Source organism: Neoarius graeffei, chromosome 19 (assembly GCF_027579695.1).
Source record: "Neoarius graeffei isolate fNeoGra1 chromosome 19, fNeoGra1.pri, whole genome shotgun sequence".
NCBI lineage: Eukaryota > Metazoa > Chordata > Actinopteri > Siluriformes > Ariidae > Neoarius > Neoarius graeffei.
In genome coordinates, this window is record NC_083587.1 from 51,668,101 (window position 1) to 51,682,404 (window position 14,304).

Below are 14,304 nucleotides of genomic sequence, written 5' to 3' on the forward strand. Positions count from 1 at the left end.
GTCTGTGCACTCAGAGCATGACTATGTCGGAGACTCAAGACCTGAGTCCCCTGGTGCGGAGTCCGAATCTGAGCATGCAGATGAAGAAAGCCTGGCTGAAACCAATACTGACCCATCAGGCTCTGAGATGGAACAAAATGCTTGCCGAACCCCTGTTAGCAGCCCAAAAGCCAGACTTAGCTCTAAACCAGAAACAGAAATGGTACTTAGAACAAGAGAGAAAAGACAAGTAAGACCAGTGCTTAGACTTACTTATGACAAACCTGGTAAGGCTAGTGAACAACCACGAACTATTGTTCATAGAGGCATTATCATCAAATTAGAATAAAAATAGTTCATTCAGAACTCATGGATAGAGAATTAAAGTTCAGGTACTGAAAATATTTAATGCTGTTTAGTGTTCAGTGTCTAATGAGGACATTTAGACATTTAGAAAGGGGAGGATGTAGCCCTGTGGGATTTTTGGGGTCATTGATTGATTTGTTTATTTTATTTTGTTTACTTGATGTATGTTTAAAATGTAAATATCAATGTGTTGATGCTTTGAAAATAAGGTTTGTATGTAAAAATAATTAAGTTTGTTAAGAATCCTTATCTGGTATGTTGGCCAATGGGAGAGCAGGGTCGGGGGTCGAGAGGAACAGGAAGTGGGGAGATCCGCGAGGAGGGGAGAGATGGAAAAAAAAAAGCAGAAAAGTGATGCAGCGCTTTGAGTAACTTAAAAAGTTGGTAAAACGCTCCAGTTGAGTGTTAAAGTGCTAAGTCTTAGTTTAACGAACAGACAGGGAGTCATATGTATTGTGTGTGAACATAGCAGGTGTACAAGCGGAGTTCTTTGAAGAAAAGTTTACCGCGAGTACCGCGAGTGTTTATAGACTGAACGGAGCTCGTGGAATTTAAGGTGGACTGGAAAGCAAGTAGCCTGCTTGGCTCTAATTCAAGGACCAGACCAGCTAATCCTGACCAGAGAGAGGACATTCTTAGACTGGGACACCGACGTCCAATTCCCCTTGCCAGCACTGCGAGGCTATCGAGAGCAGACGACGACAAGTCATCTACAGTCGTGAGTTTTGTTTCATGCGCCACGGCGTGAAGTGGCCATTGTGTTAAAGGTCTCCCCGTTCCCAAGCCACGTTACAGGCCTGCATCGCTACTTTGACTCACATTTAGGTTTGGCCTGGGTACCCTTTTTGTTTTATTCTGGAATATATTTAGTTTAAGGTAAACTGCCGGCTTTAGCAGAAGGTTTATGGGGGATGTGTTATGTTTGATACTGTTACTGAATGTGGTTGAGTGTAACTACACCTGAGAGTGAACTGAACTGTATTGAACAGAATTTACGTGACTCTATCCAACAACTCTTTGATTTAAAACATATTTCATTTCCTTACCTGTATAAATATACATATATCCACAATCTACTTTAAGTAAATAGTTTAAATTCATGTTTGGTGAATGTGTATTCTATTTAGTTTATTCATACGTACATGGGTTTTACTGTTTAGAAATATTAAAGGGTAAGTAGAGCAGGGTCATTTAAAAACTCATTCTAGGTAATAATTCAAGTACAGATGTAAAGATACACAGACACATATAACATAGGCTTAAAAGACATGGTTCCACTTTTACAGTGATAGTGATTCCCACAATGCTATTATACTAGTTAAATTACTGTGGTTAGTATCTTTGAGTAAGTTAACAGTTCCATTCAACAAAATTACTCCACTTAGTGCATTATTTAACTATAGAGAGAGATCTCTCAACCCATGGATTCGGGGAGCGCACTCACTAAAATAGCAGGACAGCTAGGGTGTGCTACAGTGATATTTATTTATTTATTTATTTATTTATTTATTTCCTTCCAAAAGTTGGTCGGTTTCAGATGAAATTGTGACCACTGGTGACGACAGACAACAGAAGCTCCCAGACCCAAGATGAGTGACCTTCACCTATTTTTCAAGGTCACAGAGCACATTTTTTGTTTTTTTGTTGAAAATCTCATTTTATTTATTTCAGTATCGACTAATACCTCCATCTCATCAAATGGGGGAACCAACCTGACTTCTCTGCTAGCACAAAACTTGCTAGCCTTTCCTGGGTCTGTTTTTCCAAGCTTCGCTAACTCTATTGTTCTCCAATTTTTCTCTTTCCATCACCATTCTCTCTCTTTCCTTTTCCTCTCTTTCTCTTTCCAGTGCCATTCTCTTTTTCCATTTCTCTCATTCAAACTTTACTTGTCTCTCTTTTTCTTCTCTCTCTTTCCAATCTCAATTTCTCCAATTCAAACTGTCTTTTTCTTTTTCTTTCTCATCCACGTGTTCTTTTTCTCTTTCCAATGCTCGAAAAACCTCATGCCCGATCGTCCCAGGTGACTAAAGTCTGTGCAAGGACGAGTAAAACTTTAATGGTCATCGTCTGATCGGACGACAAAAGTTAGTGTTGGCAACCTAAGCAACACAGGCGCTAAGAGAGCAGGGAACCAGTCTAAAGTAGCTCGTCTCGTTTCACGGGAAATGCATTAAAAAGTTTGATTCATCAGCACGACAATATATAAAAGTACAAAAATATTTTGAGGAAATCATTCAAATTTCCTTGTTTTTGGTTATAATTCATCGAAGTATGCGCGTGTTCGAGTGTACTGGAAAAGCTCGGCTCAGAGGGGTCCATGTAATGACGTAATTATACCAATTGGCTAAGGCTGATGAGGGTCAAGGGCATCGTGTGCCAGCAGCGCGGTTGAAGCAGGCAGGTGTCAAACTTGGAACTTTTATATCACGATTCGATTAATATTAAATGATATCACCAAAAAATTTTCCTTACCTCTAAACAGTATATATTACGATTTTTAATTGTTTTTGATGATTTCATATATTTCGTAATTATATCATTTTTATTTTCTAAATATTTCTCAACATACCGCCATTGCAGCACGGGAGCCTGTGATTGGTGGACAGTTCATACTGAGTACAGGAAAAAAATATGGCTGCAGACACATTAACTGCATATCTGCGAATTAAAATGAACTGTGATGAGGAGCTGGGTCCGTCTCAGAAACCGGTCACTCATTTGGGACATTATGGTAAAAAAAATAAATGTTCTAATTTTACTATTTTTTTTGCATTTACCTAACACTCAATGTTTCTTTTGTCATGTTGAATAAGAATAAAGATAGTATCTTGCTTTATCTGGCCTCCACTGTGGAACATTTTTTTTTTTTAAATTACAATTCAAATGCTTTTGTAAAATTGATTTCCATATAAAATAACTCCATCATGAAGAATTAAAGCCCCTCCTTCACAGAGGAGTGAAAATATTGAATAAATTTCCTCTTTTTGATTGCTTGGGTTAAAAATGCCAAGTTATGATGACTGAATTGATTATTCACTTAAATATGAATAATATGATGCATTTTGGCGGCACGGTGGTGTAGTGGTTAGCGCTGTCGCCTCACAGCAAGAAGGTCCTGGGTTCGAGCCCCGGGGCCGGCGAGGGCCTTTCTGTGTGGAGTTTGCATGTTCTCCCCGTGTCCGCGTGGGTTTCCTCCGGGTGCTCCGGTTTCCCCCACAGTCCAAAGACATGCAGGTTAGGTTAACTGGTGACTCTAAATTGAGCGTAGGTGTGAATGTGAGTGTGAATGGTTGTCTGTGTCTATGTGTCAGCCCTGTGATGACCTGGCGACTTGTCCAGGGTGTACCCCGCCTTTCGCCCGTAGTCAGCTGGGATAGGCTCCAGCTTGCCTGTGACCCTGTAGAAGGATAAAGCGGCTAGAGATAATGAGATGAGATGATGCATTTTGGGTATTTGATATGGCGAAATAGGACAATAGGACGCAATGGAACAGGGTATCTGCACATTTTTCAAGTACAAATTTAAAGACTTTTAAGACCTTTTCAAGACCTCTAAATGGAAAAATTAAGACTGTACCATGGCAAAAAAAAGATAAATCCAACAACTTGAAACTGTTTTCTGCAATAGTTTTTTTTTTTTTACTAACTTTAAGAAGAATGCACCCAATTGGTGAACAACTGGGTGCATCAATGGCAACTGTTAGACATGCAAACAGCTGAAGCAAAGTCGTGCGTTTTGGGCTGCAGAACTACTGTAGCAGCAAGGAGAAGACTGGTGTTTACTGGAGAAAACACCATGAATCATTTCAAAAATGAAAAGAATAAACGGCAAGTAGAACCAGCTGAACATCCTTAGCCGGCATTATTTCAATCCCCAAAGATTATCTTTGATGATGTGTCATTTTGTCTCCGACAGCAAAATCAGTCTGAGTGTCGTACAGTATACAGCCGGCTGAGGAAGTTCTCGAGTATCTTCTGTATCATAGCAGGTAACAGCATAAACCTGTTTATGCAGTCATACAATCATCAGAGCGTTACATTAAACACAGAAAAACAACTGTCACCTTTCATCATCTCATCTCATTATCTCTAGCCGCTTTATCCTGTTCTACAGGGTCGCAGGCGAGCTGGAGCCTATCCCAGCTGACTACGGGCGAAAGGCGGGGTACACCCTGGACAAGTCGCCAGGTCATCACAGGGCTGATACATAGACACAGACAACCATTTACACTCACCTTCACACCTACGGTCAATTTAGAGTCACCAGTTAACCTAACCTGCATGTCTTTGGACTGTGGGGGAAACCGGAGCACCCGGAGGAAACCCACGCGGACACGGGGAGAACATGCAAACTCCACACAGAAAGGCCCTCGCCGGCCACGGGGCTCGAACCCGGACCTTCTTGCTGTGAGGCGACAGTGCTAACCACTACACCACCGTGCCGCCCCCCCCAGTGTTATTTGGTAATAAAATAAAATATTTTAAATCTCTCTTCATCCAAAAGGATTTTTGAGTCTTATTATTTATGTTTGTGATATTACGTTGTATTTTATTATAGAAAACAATACCATTTAACTGTCATAATAGGGTAATCCCATACATAAATATAACTTCTATATAATGCTGCAGTATGAAGTGTGTCGCGTTTGAGAAAGCAAGTGTGTATAAACTGTCAGAGAAAGAGAGAGAAAATAAAATCAAAGTTAAAAAATTTACTCAAACAAACAAACAAATAAACAAACAAACCACCCCAGACCACTTATTTGGAATGAAAGTTATTTATTTATATATTTTCAAAGATTATCATTATAGGGATGATTTTACATCAGTAGGAATAAAAAACAAATATGTAAAACAACTATAATTTCATGCTGAATAACAGAAAAGGCACTATGCACTCAGAGAAGCAGCATTATTTTATTATTTTCAAATGATTGTCAGTAGGTTTAGTAGTCCCATCCCCCAAAACATCATTAATATGCTTGACTAGACAAAGTTAAAGAAACATACAGATGGGTGACGAATTAAAGGAGACTCAGTAAGGTGTTGGGTCATGATAAGCCACCAAAACACCCTCGATGCACCATATTATAGATTCTACAAGTCTCTGGAAATGTACCAGAATGATGATGACTGTTCTTCCAAAAGGTTTTCCCTCAGATAGTGTTTTGATGATGGTGTGGTGATGGTGGAATAGAGCACAGTGTGACAGAGGTATGTGCCAGTCCAAGAGCTCCCTAAGGTGTCTGAGTGGCTTGAAATTGCCATAGCATATGATTTATATCATTTTGCTTTTTATCAACCTTTCGCTCTGTGGATGGAGATGGGGTCATCGTGGATGAAGGTTTCATCACAGGATAAAGGTGATGAGTTAGCAGAACTTTGGATTGATTTGAAGAGATGCTTCACTATAAGGGGACAAGTGGATACCAGCAACATGGTGCCACCATTGTTTCTTTTACTTTGTCAGTCTACATATATCTATATGCAGGAGTGCAAACCATGAGAACTTCCCCACACTATCGGCAGATCCGGGGGTTCAAAACAAGCATTATAATTTTCTAAATGTCCTTCTAAGATGACTTGACATCAGACAGTGACCCTTTCAACCTGCCCTCTGCTCTCTTGTGTTTCTGCAGTGTAACCTGCAGCCTCCAGTATTTAAGATACAGCCACATCAGCTGCCCATTTTTCCTCTTGTCCATATTCAACATCTGTGCGCAGTGCCTATCATTTTTAAAAATGTCCCTGATGTCATTCTCCAGGCCCAATTCCACCCCCACTGGGTCCCTGGCCACTCTGACCAGCAGATTTGTCTCGATCACCATCCTGTGTTCCTTGAGCACAGAAGGCACTCTGCCTCTCCATCAGCCGGTACTCCAGTTCATTTAGCAAAACCTGGGCTCTCTGCTGCCATTTTTGCTCCTGTTGCAGAGCTTCATAAAGCAGCAGTCCAGCTGTTCCAGTCTGCAGGGCACGCTTCTTCTTGTCCTCTAGCTCTTCACGTTCCTTCTGCAGCTGCTTACGCTCCTCCATGAGATGTTGGCTGTGAGAGGCCATGGCCTTCTTGTAGTGCTCCACCTGCTGATGCGCTTTGTCTAGCTCCAGGAGGGCAGTTGTGCGTCGGTTCTCTATCAGCGTATCTTTATACTTGAGCTCCAGGTCTTTGGCGATGGCAGCAACTTGCCCCTCAAGCTGGTTTTTAACTTCTTGGATCTGCCTCTGCGACTCACGTGTCCAGATCCAACCTGACAGGATGAAGAAGTTAATATGCAACTTTTTATAAGAAGGATTAAGTTAAATTTTTTTTTTTTGTGGTCCACATCCTGCGCTCTGATTGCCTGGCGAGCGGGTCGGTATCCTACTTCACGGACCCCAGTTACGGACCTCTGGCAACTCGCTCGTTCACAACAGCAAACATAGTAGCAATTTTTGTCAACATTTATTTTCGCATTTCTCAGGAGAATAGCATTAATTTTACAGCATGGATAGTGATAACGACAGTGTTCACAGCAAAAGCGAGTTTTACTACCCTGATGAAGATGAAATAAAAGAAAACATTTCAGGAGAAAGCTAAAAACCTGTAATTTGCTAACGCCAAGCAAAAACATGGCTGAATCCTGAATGACTCCTATTTGTATAAATAGGGGACTACATAGGCGGCAAAATGTAGTTTTTTTTTCCTGCCATGGGAGTGCACTTGTATACTGAGGAGGAAGCCATTTGCATTCCAGCTGTGAACGAGGATTCAAAACAGCATTAATTTTACGTCATGGATAGTGATAACGACAGTGTTCACAGTGAAAGGGAGTTTTACTACCCTGAGGAAGACAAAATAAAAGAAAACATTTCAGGAGAAAGCTAAAAACCTGTAACTTGCTAACGTCGAGCAAAAACATGGCTGAATCCTGAATGACTCCTATTTGTATAAATAGGGGACAACATGGGCAGCAAAATGTAGTTTTTTTCCTGTCATGGAAGTGCACTTGTATAGTGAGGAGAAAGCAATTTGCATTACAGCCGTGAACGAAGATTCAAAATGGCAGCTCGGCTCGGTTTTCCCTTTCGGGCGCTCTCGTTTTCTGTTAGAATTTGGTAAAGAAAAAAATAAATATATTATTTACCAGCTTAAGGTCGGTCTCATCTCATCTCATTATCTCTAGCTGCTTTATCGTTCTACAGGGTCGCAGGCAAGCTGGAGCCTATCCCAGCTGACTACGGGCGAAAGGCGGGGTACACCCTGGACAAGTCGCCAGGTCATCACAGGGCTGACACATAGACACAGACAACCATTCACACTCACCTTCACACCTATGGTCAATTTAGAGTCACCAGTTAACCTAACCTGCATGTCTTTGGACTGTGGGGGAAACAGGAGCACCTGGAGGAAACCCACGCGGAGAACATGCAAACTCCGCACAGAAAGGCCCTCGCCGGCCCCAGGGCTCGAACCCAGGACCTTCTTGCTGTGAGGCGACAGCGCTAACCACTACACCACCGTGCCGTAAGGTCGGTCTGTATGGTGAAATACTGTGACCTCGGCCTTGAATACTGACCTCGGCCCAGAGGGCCTCACTCAGTACTTTCAAGACCTCAGTCACGGTATTTCACCATACGGACCTCCCAGCTGGTAAATAACATATATATGAGAAGAGCAAAGAGAAATAAGGACATAACGTATATTTAAAACCAGTGGATTACTTCTTTTGCTTCACAAGTGGTTGATGTGTTCCTCCCCATCAAAAATACTGAATAAAACAAATTAATAGTTTTAGAGATATAAAGATGAAAAGCTCTTCTCCCCTTCTTTGATAACAAACATGCTGCTGACTAAAGCTTATGGCTATGATTGGATAAATGGTTGCATTTCAGTGTGGCACTACTGCAATACAGTGATGAAAGTGAATTAAATGCTGACTTGCATTCGAAGTAAATGTATTATAATAATGTAATAAAGTCAGTATTTAATTCTTAAAAAAAAGAAAACATTCCCTGCTAACTGTCTTTCACCGAAGACAAAGTGGTGTCACACAAAGAAGACTGTGCTTTTCAGTTTGACAAGTTCTCATGTCAAAAGTGAAAAGCAATACCGTCTGTGTATTGTGCGTCACTCTTTTCTCTCCGGCACAAAATCCTCTCCATATGATGGCTGACTCATCCGAGTTATGAAAGGGTGTGGTTTGGGGTTGGTCTGCCCAAGTTAGTCTTCGGGAAAGTGAAAGAAGAAGGTGAAAATGCATTTCCAGTTTGGCTGATTATAAAATGGCATGACCTGTTCAAGTACAGAAACTTATCTAATGACGAAAGAAACTTTTTTGAAATCTTATGTCTTCAGTAGATTTTATACAAACCCCATTTCCAGAAAAGATGAGATATTTTCCAAAATGCAATAAAAAGAAAAATCTGCGATTTGTTAATTCACGTGAACCTTTATTTAACTGACAAAAGTACAAAGAAAAGATTTTCAATAGTTTTACTGATGAACTTAATTGTGTTTTGTAAATATGAACAAAGTTAGAATTTGATGCCTGTAGCACACTCAAAAAGAAAAGTTGGGACAGAGGCAAAATAAGACTGAAAAGTTTATAGGATATTCAAGTAACGCTATTCTGGAAGATTCCACAATAAGCAGGTTAATTGGTAACAGCTGAGGGTATCATGACTGGGTGTAAAAGGAGCGTGCACTAAAGGCTCAGTATTTGCAAGCAAGGATGGGTCATGGCTCACTCCTTAGTGCCAAAATTCATGAGAAATTTGTTCGTCAAGTCCAAAAAGAACATTTCTCAACATAAGATTGCAGAGAATTTAGGTCTTTCAAAATCTACAAAGATTCAGGGAATTCAGAGACAGCTCAGTGCGTAAAGGGCAAGGTCAGAAACTACTGTTGAATGTGCGTGACCTTCAAGCCCTCACATGGTACTGCCTGAGAAACCATCATGCTAACGTGACAAATATAGCCACATGGGCTTGGGAGTACTTCAGAAAACTGTTGTCACTGAACAGAGTCTGCCGCTACACCCAGAAATGTAACCTGAAACTGTATTACGCAAAGAGGAAGCCAGTCGTCAATTCTATGCAGAAATGACCCAGAATTCTCTGGGTCTGAACTCGTATCAGATGGACCGAAAGACAGTGAAAGCATGTGCTGTGGTCAGATGAGTCTACATTTCAGTTTGTTTTTGGGAAAACCAGACATCGAGTTCTCAACCGCCAAAGGTGAACAAGACCATCCAGTTTGTTATCAGGGAAAGGTGCAAAAGCCAGCATCTGTGATGATGATTTTTTTTATTGGAGGGGGGATCAATGCCTGTGGCATGAGTAAGTTGCATATGTGCGAAGGTACCATTTATGCAGAGGCGTATATTGGGATTTTAGAGAGACATATGTTGCCTTCAAGGCAACGTCTCTTCCTGGGAAGTCCATGCTTATTTGAGCAGGACAATCCTAGACCTCATTCTGCATAGGCTACAATAGCGTGGCTTCGTAGACAGAGTGCGTGCGCTTGACTGGCCTGCTGCCAGTCCAGATCTGTCTCCTAATGTATGGCGCATCATGATGAGGAGAATCAGACAACGGCAAGCACGGACTGTTGAGCAGCTGAAGTCTTGTATCAAGCAAGAATGGACAAAAATTCCAATTGCAAAACTACAACAATTAGATCCCATACGATTAAAAAGTGATGTAACACAATAGTAATAATGCCTGTTCCAAGTTTTTGTTTTTTTTAAAAGTGTGTTGCAGGCATCAAATTCTAACTGTTTTATATTTCCAAAATACAATTAAGTCGGTCAGTAAAACTATTGCAGATCTTTTGTCAATTAAATAAAGGTTCACGTGAATTAATAAATCACAAATTTTTGTTTTTATTGCATTTTAGAAACTTTTCTGGAAATGAGGTTTGTACAAGCATGGGCCATGCCACTGTAATGCCAGTAACAAACTTTTGCATGATCATAGAAGGATTCTTTTACTAAGATACTCACGAAAAGCCGCAAGGCCGAGCATGGGGACTAACAGAGCGTAGTTCCATTTCCCTCCATCAGAACCCTCACGTGGCACTGGCCTTATATTCCATCCAGGAGGATCATTCAGGTTGTCCATGGAGATAATCTGCAACTAAAAGTCAGTCAGACTGTGACACTGGTACTCTGAAGTTTCTTAATACATTAAAAAAAAATGCATTTCAGATCATGCACACAGTTTGCTCAGTTGTCCCCATCAGGGTTCATAATGTTTCACTTTGATTGGTTGATAAATTACACCTGCTGGGGCAAAACAGCATATCAGGTCTGAATGTTATAGCATTATGCACTGAAGCACAACACCATACATGTCAAGTTATACGGTTTCCCCATATTTTGTATGGGAAAATGCAATTTTTTGGCCAATGCGGCATACACTGATTTTCATACGGGAAAATTACGTTTTGTATCGGAGATTTTTTCCGTTACTCAGAGAGAATTTTCTTAGCATCCACCATTTATTTTTTTTCAAACACATATGCCCATATGCCCAGTGAAACAGAACTATTTTCAATTTATGTGGTTTTATAGTTGCAACTGTAAAACCACAACAGCAACTGTAGTTAACCGGCGATTTCTGGTTTCGCTTCCCTAAACATTTTAATTGCTGATAGACATTATATGTAGACACAGATGACCAACACTCGTTACTACCATCAGTCGTCAGTAAACTGGAAAAGTATTGAATGAAGAGTAATGGTGGTAACGACCGTTGGTAACCTGTCTCTAAAATGTGTAGTAGGGGATGGAAGCAATTTAACAACATCTACATGTTTGCCGTGCTCTGATTTTCTTTTATTGACCAGGAAAATAATAGATGTATATTGGGGAAAGGTGTTCGATGTAAAACCCGCTCTGGGTGTTGCCAGGTTTCCAATGCTGAAACAACTTTTTACTGCATTGCTGTGCCTCCCACATAGCAAGGCAAGTTTATTTATATAGCACATTTCATACACAGTGGCAGTTCAATGTGCTTTACAGAAGTAAAAGCAGAACAGTAAACAATAGAAAATAAAATTACATAAAATAATTGGGGAAGAAAAATAATAAGAATTAAACAATAGTAGAAATTAAATTAATAAAATGAAATAAAGTTAATCAGCCTCGAGATTAATTATTATTATGGGTTTAACTCATAAAGCAATGCAGATAGTGAGAGGGCTTTTTCATTGGTTAGGAAAATTCATACTGAGTACAGAAAAAATATGGCTGCAGACACATTAACTGCATATCTGCGAATTAAAATGAACTGTGATGAGGAGCTTGGTCCGTCTCAGAAACCGGTCTCTCATTTGGGACATTATGGTAAAAAAATAAATTTTCTAATTTTACTTTTTTTTTTTGCATTTACCTAACACTCAATGTTTCTTTTGTCATGTTGAATAAGAATAAATATCGTATCTTGCTTTATCTGGCCTCCACTGTGGAACATTTTTTTTATTACAATTCAAATGCTTTTGTAAAATTGATTTCCATATAAAATAACTACATCATGAAGAATTAAAGCCCCTCCTTCACAGAGGAGTGAAAATATTGAATAAATTTCCTCTTTTTGATTGCTTGGGTTAAAAATGCCAAGTTATAATGACTGAATTGATTATTCACTTAAATATGAATAATATGATGCATTTTGGGTATTTGATATGGCGAAATAGGACAATAGGACACAATGGAACAGGGTATCTGCACATTTTTCAAGTACAAATTTAAAGACTTTTAAGACCTTTTCAAGACCTCTAAATGGAAAAATTAAGACTGTACCATGGCAAAAAAAATGATAAATCCAACAACTTAAAACTGTTTTCTGCAATAGTTTTTTTTACTAACTTTAAGAAGAATGCACCCAATTGGTGAACAACAGGGTGCATCAATGGCAACTGTTAGACATGCAAACAGCTGAAGCAAAGTCGTGCGTTTTGGGCTGCAGAACTACTGTAGCAGCAAGGAGAAGACTGGTGTTTACTGGAGAACACACCATGAATCATTTCAAAAACGAAAACAATAAACGGCAAGTAGAACCAGCTGAACAACCTTAGCCGGCATTATTTCAATCCCCAAAGATTATCTTTGATGATGTGTCATTTTGTGTCCGACAGCAAAATCAGTCTGAGTGTCGTACAGTATACAGCCGGCTGAGGAAGTTCTCGAGTATCTTCTGCATTATAGCAGGTAAAAGCATAAACCTGTTTATGCAGTCATACAATCATCAGAGCGTTACATTAAACACAGAAAAACAACTGTCACCTTTCATCATCTCATCTCATTATCTGTAGCCGCTTTATCCTTCTACAGGGTCGCAGGCAAGCTGGAGCCTATCCCAGCTGACTACGGGCGAAAGGCTATTATTAGTAGTACAGTTATTTTATATCAATGTTCACTATTTAAAAAAAATTTCTATAATCCATGAGTATTTGTTTGTATTCTACCAAATACTACTTTTTAATAATTATTTGTAATAATTTTTAATAACTTAATTTTATAACATTTAATAATCCCTAGTACTTATTAATCACTAATTCATAAATAGTAATGATTAATAATCAATAATAATTACTATTACTACTAATTATTATTCGTGGTTGTTAATATTATTCTTATTATATTAAAACCACTGTTGTAGACGATAAGTAATAAGACTAAAAAAACTTTGTTCAAATTATTTATATTGTACTATATTTAGAATTATTGTATTTTCTGGAGTTCTTTTAAATTGAGTTTTGAAATAAAGGTTGTTTATATATTTATATTAAACTTAGTACAATAAACAATGTTAATTATGTAAAAAAATGATGCTAATCATTATTAGTAGTAGTATTTCCTATAAGCCCCATTTTCCACCTGACTCTTGTGCGCATGCGCGAACCCCCCTGCGTTTCACTCCGGAGCGCTTGACCTCTAACACACACACACGCGGGCGCCTCGTGTCCGTGAAAGACCAGTTTCCCAGTCCGCCGTGTCCCCAGCGCTGCGTTATCGTCTTTAAACATATTTGTGCGATCCAGCGCTTTTTATCGCAAATGATTCTTCTCCTTATTTTGGGGGTATTTGTCATCCCTCAACCACTTGTCATTAAACAGACATCTTCCCATAATTATCAATGCTTTCTCGCGCCTGCGCAAACTACCTGCGTATCTCTCAGTCTTCACAACCACCACACCACACTTCCTCCAGTAGCCTCCTAACGTTAGTTCTTGATCTACGGAATGCACAGAACGCACAGAACCAATGCTGCCCCAAAAGGTACGCTGGTCACTTTTAAAATTACGGTTTAAAAAAATACCCCAAACCGGATGGAGACATTTCACTTGTTCAGTCCAATATTAAATTTAATACCTCCCTTTCGAAAATTCCAGTCATTCCAAACAATTTAAGACGTTTTTAGGCCTTGAAAACCGAAAGTTGTATTTAAGACTTTTTAAGGACCCGCAGGAACCTTGATGGAAAAATCAAGAACACACCGAAAAGATGAGAACAACGGCGGTGGTAAAAGAACAGCGACTGTACCGGCTGAAGGTCGCGCGGGTCTCTGCTGTGGTGCGCGAGCAACGGGACATCACTACCGCACCGGATGGAGTGCAAGGCAGGGCAAAATGACTGGCCGTAGATTCGATCAAAAGTTCGATCTAAATTGACCATGGTTGCAAAATATTGGCCAAAAATACGCAAACACTACGATATATGAAAGTAAGATGAAAAAGAAACATTCTATTGCCTTATACTGCAAGACTAAAACAAAATAAAACTGTCAAAACTCCCCTTTTCAGTGATGACGTCCGAACAGATCACTTGCGTGACAGAAAGACCGCAAATGGAAGCGCGATCAACTTCTAACTGTTGGAGTGGAAAATTCCATTCTACACATGCAAATTGTTAATGTGTCCTTCCCCGCACACAAATTACCCGCTACGGCAGTGGCGGGTCCTGAAAATTTTCTT

General features: G+C 39.7%; 1 pseudogene; it reads right to left on the reverse strand.

The window, feature by feature from the left end:
* Positions 1-5,245: 5,245 nt before the first annotated feature.
* LOC132867368 (coiled-coil domain-containing protein 127-like) lies at positions 5,246-10,457 on the reverse strand (annotated as a pseudogene).
* Between the last annotated feature and the right edge of the window lie 3,847 nt (positions 10,458-14,304).